Below are 9420 nucleotides of genomic sequence, written 5' to 3'. Positions count from 1 at the left end.
GTCAAGTCAAATAGCTTAGGTTGCCCTAATTTGAAGTAATGGTGCCCAGATCAGGTAAAGAAGTTTCTGGATCACCCGAACAGCAAATAGGCAGGATCCAAAAAGTCTCAAAAGATTCGGATCCACTTCAGGGCACCCAGAACAGGGTCCAGAAATTTCAACTTGACAGAACACAGAATTTGAGCAGTTTTTGAATTTTTAAAAATCCTATTCACCTAATCACAAGTTAGAAATTTGTTTAAGTGATCTATAAGGTGATAAAATGAATAGTTTAAACTTAGCTCAAAATTTCTCACTCTAATCATAAGGCAAAATATTAATCAAATTAAGAATGGAGAGAGTGAGTTTGTCTATTTGACAAAGGAAGCAAACACAACTTCAAGTGGTGAAGCTTGGTGCTAGAATATTACCCATCTTGAATCCTTTTTGAATATAGAGAGATCTAAAACACAAAACTCAAGGTAAAAGATTAGTCCAATAATCGTAATTATTTGTTATCATCAAAATCTAATAGAAGATTAGGGCCACTAGGCCAACAATCTCCCCCTTTTTTATGATGACAAATAATGTGATATAATATCCAAATGAGTAGAGGGCAAAAAAGTAGAATACTCCCCCTAAATATATGCTTATAATTAACAAGCATATCACACAATCATAGGCATAGCATATATCACAATAAAAGAAGTAAGCAACCATGCAAGCAAATATCAAAATGTAAACGAGGTTCTCATAGCATAGCATAATAAAACATAAGCAGCATAATAAACCACAAGCATAGCATAGTATATCACATAGCAAGTTCTCCCCCTTTGTGATCACAAAAAAAACATAAAAGGAGACTAGCAAAAAGTGGTAGAAACATAAGCTAATCATCATCATCATCGTCATCCTCTTCATCGTCCTCATGATCCGTAGGCATAACTGGTGGAGGCATAGTGGAGGAGGATGGTCGATCAACGTGGGGTCCATACGCGGCATAAAAGGCACTAGAAGATCCAAAGAGAGAGTCCATGTATGCCTTGATGCTGGAAACGTCTGTCTGTAAAGTGTGCATATGTTCTTCCATCCTATCCAGTCGATTAAAAATTTGGTCTTGAAAATCCATAGGAGGAGGAGCATAAGGCGGAGGCACAGCAGGGGGTGGCTCAAAGGGTGGAGGAGATGCTCGTGGCGGCGGCTCAACTAGTGGAGAAGGTGCTCGAGGTGGCGGCTCATAAGGCATAGGATCATCCTCGGCGTCGTCAGTGTCATCACCATGCTCGCTGGGCGAATCAATCACATGTTTTCTTACCCAAATGCCATGACGATTTTTCTTGAAGCCAAGTGTGGAGAAAGTAGCTGTAGAAATGGCGGTGGGGTACTTCATCGGCCTCATGTCGGAAAGATCAAATGATATGATCTCGAGGACGGCGGTGAGCAAAGAGCCATATGGAAGTGAGCGTGAGGGATGAGAAGCAGCGACGGTCATGTGGCGAATGATGATATACCCCAAATTAACCCGGATTCCCGCAAATAGATGATAAAGTAGAAAAAGATCCATTTTTTGAACAGCGGTGTGGTGACCGTCTCGAGGAAGAATTACTTTAGTAAGTAAAAAGTGGGCGAGGCGGTGAGGAAAGGAAAGATGAGAGCAATCTTCTCGTAAAGTAGAATCTTCACAAAGAAAATGATTGCGGAGTTGTGCCTCAGAAATGTAGGAAAGTTCCAAATGTTGGTTTGGTAGTAGCAAACGCCGTCATTTGGAATGTTTAAAACGGTGTGAAGAAGGATAGGAGTAATGACAAAAACACGTCCCCGGTAGTGGGAAGTAATAGAAGTAAATTCGGAATTAAAAGTGGCATTTGCATAAAAAGTCCTAATTAGGTCCGGATAAAAAGGTCACGAATTTTGAACAAAGAAATTCTATCCGACTTGTGTGAGCTTATCCAAAAGTTCATAACAATCAAAATTTAGATGATGAATGTTACGGCAAGGTTGAATGGGACGACCTAAAAGAAATTTATCTTGAACTTCTCTAGATACAAAGTTAAAAGCATCAAAATCTTCATTTCGATAATCTCTATGTGAGGAAGAGCCTCTAGATGCATTTTTAGTTCTAGGCATTTTTTTTTATTTTTTTAATAATAATAATAAAAAAAAGCTAGGGTTTATGCAAAAAAAAATGGAACAAGATGCAAGATCTAGGATGAAATGACAGAGATCTAGGTAGAGAAAAAGATTAAGTTACACAAAGTACAAGAAATTTGTTAAAAAAAAAATTAAAAGAGGAAGAACATGGATGTAATTAACAGCAGGAAGAAGAAAAGAAAAAAAAATAAAAAAAAATACCATAGATTGAAGAGGAAGGAGAGGAAATCGAAGTGTTGGAGGAGTTTGGGGCAAATCCGGACCAGCCTGGGCGCAGGTAGTGGGCGACTGGACTGGGAGGAGGAAGAAGAAGAGAAGAAAAAGAAAAAAAAATGAAAGAGGGAAGCTATCGGGCGGCTGGGACGAAGAGGGCCCGCTCGCGGGTTTCGGGCGCTCGTGCGGGTCGACGCGGTCGCCCAGATCCGCAACCCGGAACGCGCCAGGGCGGTCAAAGCGGCGCGGCGGTCAAAGCGGATTTTCGGGCGCGAGTTGCGGGTCGGATCGGTTGCTCGGATCCGGAACCCAGTAACCCACCAGGACGGTCAAAGCGGCGAGGCGGTCAAACAGGGTTTTCGGGCGCGGGTGCGAACCGAGCGGGCGCCCGGATCCGAAACCCGTTAACCCGTTAGGTCGGTCAGACGAGGCACTGCGGTCAACGCATGTTTCGGGCGCTCGGAAATTTTTGGGCGACCGGAATTTTTCGTCCGGAATTTTCGCAAAGCAAAAGGAGTTTTTTTTTTGAAAAAAAATAAAAAAACAAAGTGCAAGGCAAAAATAGAGACAAAACAACAGTCAATCAAAAAGAGAAAATCAAGCAGATAAATCAATCATTCCCAATTCTCTTCTAAGTTGAGTGAACCTATCCTCACTAAGTGGTTTAGTAAAAATGTCCGCTAATTGATTATGAGTGTCCACAAATTTTATAATGACATCTTCTTTTTGAATATGATCTCTAATAAAATGATGTCTAATTTCAATGTGTTTAGTTCTAGAATGTTGAATAGGATTTTTAGATATGTTGATGGCATTAGTATTATCACATTTGATTGGAACTTGTTTTTGATGTACTCCAAAGTCCTCAAGTGTCACGCCCTGCCCCGAAACCACTACCAATTTGGCACGGTTCGGCCGCGGCGGCGGGTCGCGAACGGACAGCACCTCCCCTGTCCGCCCAAGGCTCAACAACAGGAATGTGTACAAGAATTTACCCAGGAAATTAAATTCTAAACATACACATTCACAAGGGCACAAACAGTGCCAACAACACAAAGAGCAAGCGATCCCCAAGATAAAGCGTGTGAAATAAAGAGAGTACTTTACTAACTATTACAATAGTTTCAACATTTTCATTCACATCACTTTCTTTTAATGAATACATTTTTCCATCTTCAAAATACATAGCTCTCCAAATCCTCACCTACAAAGAATCTCTCTCAATACATAGGTGAACTAATGCAAAAGGAAAGCTACTATACTACCACGGTCTCACTGATCGGACGCGATGCCCTTGCCGCGGTCCTCCCTCGGCAGCCCTGTACCTACCACTGGAAATAGAGTGGGGTGAGAACTATCTTCCATAGTTCCCAGTGGGCTCGGCCGCCGACTCTGCCGATCTCCCCACTAGGTCCAAGTGGGCACAAGTAACAACAGATAGATAGATAGATAGATATGTATCTGAAAGCTGTAAATGCAATAGTAGGAAACCTATGCTACTATACCCATAATCATGAATATGAATGCGTGCATCATATAATAAGGGTTTGGTACCATGCTAGCAAGTTCGATCCATGTTCGAATAGTAATGTTCAATGATATTATTAAACCTTTACCTTTATTTTTACCCAATCCGTGGCGAGGCCCTAGGGCTCGCCTATGACTCACCTTTCAATCCCAAGTGGGGAAGGTGAGCTCAGTGCGACCAAGCCCACGGACCGTCTGCGGACCTCCCATAGTGTCCGGACCTCCAAGTGGTCCTAGTCGCGCGACACTCCGGAGTACTCGACGACAATCCCCTCCATGTGGGGATGGGATGGCTATTCCACCCTAAACGCAGACTGTGAGCTAGATCTATCCTCTCCAAGGAAGGATACACTATCACCAGGGTCAACTACCCAATCCAGTCCTCTCCAAGTGAGGATGCTCTACAACTAGAGTCAATAACCCAATCGAACCCTCTCCAAGTGAGGATGCTCTACAACTAGAGTCAACATTTCTCGCGGGATTATTTGTTCCCGACATTCATGCAATGCTATTTAATTTTTCTAAAATTCATTGTTCACAAGGCATTTTCTAAGGGATCCGCCTATCCCTAGGTCCATCGACCTCTAATGTCATTACACTACATTAATGCCACTCGTCATCATTTAACATTTGGATGCCACTCGTTTGTACTTTAACATTTTACACTACTTTCTATGTCATCAATACCCCCATCGGGTTCATCTCTTTTCTTTCGCATTATAGGATCCACGTTCCGACCCAATCCTCACCTATCTAAGTTACCAAGTGTTCCAAGTACACTAGGTTATCATTTAGAAAGCATAAAGAATGGAGCTACTATGCAATCCTACAATGCAACATGAAGAGATGAGATTAAATGCAATCTAAGACATAGAAAGGAGCTCGAAAGCTTCGGGATGGCACCCCCCACCTTCAATCGATGTAGAGGCTTCGAAAATCCTTCTCTGCGAACTTTACGAGAAGGCTTTAGCCTTCTTTGTCCGAATCAATGCTAACCCGGTCCTATTTTGCCGAGAACTTCACGCCGGGTCGCCGAATGCCAAAATCGACTTCGCCCCCACGTTTTGGGACCTAACAATAGGGTTTCCAAGGCTTCAAATGAGATCAATCTCATACTTTCACAAAACCCCATTTTGGAGCCCTAGGTTTGCACCCATAGCAAACCATCCCATAAATCCCTAGATTCTTGGAATTGATCTATTTAGAAGCATGCTTAGGGTCCATTTGACCCATTCCGAAGCATAAAAACCCAAAACTCCAAAGTTTAGAAGCCAGGGCTCAAGAGCCTACCTCTTGTGCTACACCAAAGAGAAGAGGAGAGAGAGATGGAGGTGTCCAAAACCTTTCTCTTGATCTCCTTCTTCTTCTCCTCCTTGTTCTTCTTCTTCTTTCCCTTCCTCTCCTTCTTGTTCTTCTTCTTCTCCTTTCCTTTCCAGAGAGAGAGGGGGAGCAAGAAAGAAAGAGAGTGAGAGAGAGAGTGAAATGAGAGAATGAGAAGGGGGGTGGGCTGTTGAGCCCTTCTATTATAACAAAATTCACTTTAGCCCCTCAACTTTTCATCTCTCAACTTGCTGTCACTGGGCTGTTTTTGCCGAGAGGGACCGGTCCCTGGTCGGGGAGACCGGTCCCCGAGAGCTCTCCCTGCAGTCTGGTGAATTTTTGCGTACGGAAACCGGTCCTCACCTGAGGGACCAGTCCCTGGGAGACCGGTCTCTCCTGAGAGACCGGTTCCCGAACGGGGAACCTTCAAGACTTAGCCAAATTTAGGCTTTCCCTCGCGGGCGTCGCGCACGGGGACCGGTCCCCTCAACCAGGGACTGGTCGCATCGACCTCCCTCGCGACCATCAGCTACGGGGACCGGTCCTTCCCTCCAGGGACCGGTCCCCGAGAGCGAAAATCTGCTGAGTCCAGATTTTGCTTATTTGCTCTCGCGGACTCAACTCCAAAACACTTTTTGTGTTTTGGACATTTCCAACTCCCACAAAGGGTATTCTCTCGACAATTAGTCGATCCTAGATGAAGTACAATTCTCTGATTTCGAGAATTCACTTCCTTACATCAAGGGTTTGTTTCATCCATAAAACTTGTGCACAACAACAACCCGCGGCGATATACTCGGCTTCGGTGGTTGAAACTACAACCGAATTTTGCTTTTTCGAAGACCATGAGACTAAGGAGTGACCAAGAAATTGACAAGTCCCACTCGTACTTTTCCGATCAACTTTGCATCCGGCAAAGTCGGCATCCGAAAAGCCAATGAGATTAAAATTAGTGCCCTTGGGATACCATAATCCTAAGTTGAGAGTTCCCTTAACATATCTAAGAATTCTCTTTACAGCCACTAGGTGTGACTCCTTAGGTTGAGCTTGAAACCGAACACACAAGCAAACACTAAACATAATGTCTGGCTTATTTGCGGTAAAATAAAGTAAACTGCCAATCATACCTCGGTAGAGCTTGATATCAACATCCTTGCCTTTTTCATCCTTGTCAAGTTTAGTTGAGGCACTCATTGGAGTGTTTGTCTCTTTTGAGCTTTCCAAGCCAAATCTTTTGATTAGGTCTTTTGCATACTTGGCTTGATTAATGAATATTTCATCTTTCATTTGTTTAACTTCGAGTACAAGGAAGAATGAGAGCTCGCCCATCATACTCATTTCAAACTCATTTTGCATTAGCTTAGAGAATTCTTTACAAAGAGATTCATTAGTAGCACCAAATATAATATCATCTACATAAATTTGTACAATGAGAAAATCTTTATCCTTAATTTTGATAAATAATGTGGTGTCAACTTTTCCTCTTGAAAAATTATTTGAAGTAAGAAAAGTGCTAAGTCTTTCATACCAGGCTCTAGGAGCTTGTTTTAAACCGTAAAGTGCCTTTGAAAGCTTAAAAACGTGATCCGGAAAGTTATGTTTTTCAAAACCGGGTGGTTGCTCAACATAAACTTCTTCGGAAATATATCCATTTAAGAAAGCACTTTTTACATCCATTTGAAATAATTTGAAATTCATATAAGAGGCAAATGCTAGAAGAATTCGAATAGCTTCAAGTCTAGCAACCGGTGCAAATGTTTCATCAAAATCAATTCCTTCAATTTGGTTGAAACCTTGGGCCACTAGTCTAGCCTTGTTTCGAACCACAACACCTGATTCATCTCGCTTGTTTCGGAAGACCCATTTAGTGCCAATAACGGTATGATCACTTGGCCTTTCCACAAGCGTCCAAACTTGGTTCCTCTCAAATTGGTTAAGTTCTTCTTGCATCGCAATGAGCCAATTTTCATCATTGCTAGCTTCAACAAAATTTTTAGGTTCAATTTGAGATATGAAAGCAAGTGATCACAAAGTAATCTAAGAGAGGATCTTGTCTTGACATTTTGATTTGGGTCTCCAATGATAGAGTCCTTGGGATGATAAGTAGCAAATTTTCACACTTTCGGTAAAAGAGTGGGTTCAATCTCTTTTAAAATGAACTCCCTACTTTCCTTAGATTGTTCAACTTCTTGAGGTGTGGAGTTTATATTTAGCTTCTCAAGGTCAAGAAGATCATCTTCATAAGAAATATCCTTCCTTTATATTCTTCAAAAAGAATATGCATACTTTCCTCTATTATTAAAGTTCGTCGATTATACACTCGATAAGCTTTACTAGTAGAAGAATAACCCAAGAATATAGCTTCATCGGATTTAGCATCAAACTTTCCCAACTTGTCTTTTGTGTTTAAAATGAAACATTTACAACCAAAAATTTTGAAGTAACCAATATTGGGAGTTCTATTATGCCATAATTCGAAAAGAGTTTTTTCAAGGATTGGTCGAATTAGAACACGATTCATAATATAGCAAGCCGAGTTTACAGCTTCGGCCCAAAAGTATTTAGGCAACTCCCCCTCAATTAACATAGATCTAGCCATTTTTTGGAGAGATCTATTTTTGCGTTCAACAACCGCATTTTGTTGAGGTGTTCGAGGGGTAGCAAATTGATGTTCTATTCCCAATTCATTGCAAAACTCTTCAAAGTTATGATTTTCGAATTCACCTCCATGATCACTTCTAATTTTGGAAATTATACAATTCTTTTCATTTTGAACACGATAGACAAAGTCCTTGAAGGATTTAAAAGTATCATACTTGTGTCTTAAAAATAAAGTCCAAATAAATCTTGAGTAATCATCAACAATTACGAAAACATAGTTGCTTCCACCAAGGCTAGAGACATCAATTGGTCTAAAAAGATCCATATGAATCAATTCTAAAGGCCTAGTTGTTGAGACAACATTTTTGATTTAAAAGATGATTTTACATGCTTAGCTTGAGCACAAGCATTACAAACCTCACCTTTGGCATAGTCTATTTTAGATAAACCTTTTATAAGTTTTCTTTTGGAAAGTTTAGAAAGAGAATCTATACTAGCATGTGCTAACCTTCTATGCCAAAGCCAAGATTCGTTAGTTTGAACCGAAAAGCATTTTTCTCCTTCATGTGAGAGTTTGCCTAAATCAACGGTATAAACATTCTTGGATCTAAAACCCATAAAAGCTACCTCATTTGTAGAAGGATCAAGAATGCTACAATGAGATGCTTCAAACTTTACAAAATAGCCTTTATCACATAATTGACTAATACTTAGTAAATTATGTTTAAGGCCATCAACTAAAAGAACATTGGAAATGTTAACCTTTTCATCACCGATTGTGCCGATTCCAATGATCTTTCCTCTAGTGTTGTCTCCAAAGGTGACAAATCCTCCGTCTTTCATTTCAATTGATTTAAACTTGGTTTGATCCCAAGTCATGTGTCTTGAGCATCCGCTATCTAAGTACCATTTGTCACTTGCACCTTTTGATTGGAGACACACCTACAAAAACAAATCAAGTTTTTAACTTTGGTACCCAAGTGAGATTGGGTCCTTTTGAGTTAGATAAACCTTTCACAACCCAAATTTGGTTAAGTTTAGGATTCTTCTTATATTTACAAGAGGATATATGATGTCCTTTAATATTACAATAGGAGCAATGCAAAGTTGGGTTTTGATTTATACTTTTAACAAAAACCTTTCTTTTAGCTTTTGTCAACTTAACATTGTTTGGATTAGGAACATAACCTATCCCAAACTTTTTAAAGTTTACTATTTGATTTCCAAGCATCATATTTAGATACTTGGTTCCTCCAACAAATTTCTCAAGAGTTTTTTTGGTTTCACCTAAGCTAACTTTGAGTTGTTGATTTTCAACTTGAAGTTTTTCAAGTTGTTTGTCATAATGAAGAATTGGCTTAAAATTTAGACCTTTAATTTTCTTCTTTAATGCTTCATTTTCACGAATGAGACTACAACATGTCTCATTAGCTTATTTAAGCTCTTTCGTGAGTAAAGAGTCCTCATTTTCAAGTATTAAAGAAGGATTTGAAGTTAAAAATTTTAAGTTGTTTACTTCCGTCTCTAATAAAGTATTTTGCTTTTTGAGAGATGTATATTTCGGACCCAAACTTTGTAGATTATCATACAAAGAAAAGAAGGCTTCTAAAAGTTCATCATAACTTAAAT

The sequence above is a fragment of the Ananas comosus genome, linkage group 2, assembly GCF_001540865.1.
Source record: "Ananas comosus cultivar F153 linkage group 2, ASM154086v1, whole genome shotgun sequence".
NCBI lineage: Eukaryota > Viridiplantae > Streptophyta > Magnoliopsida > Poales > Bromeliaceae > Ananas > Ananas comosus.
The sequence above is the reverse complement of the archived record's forward strand: the minus strand, read 5'-3'. Positions refer to the sequence as shown.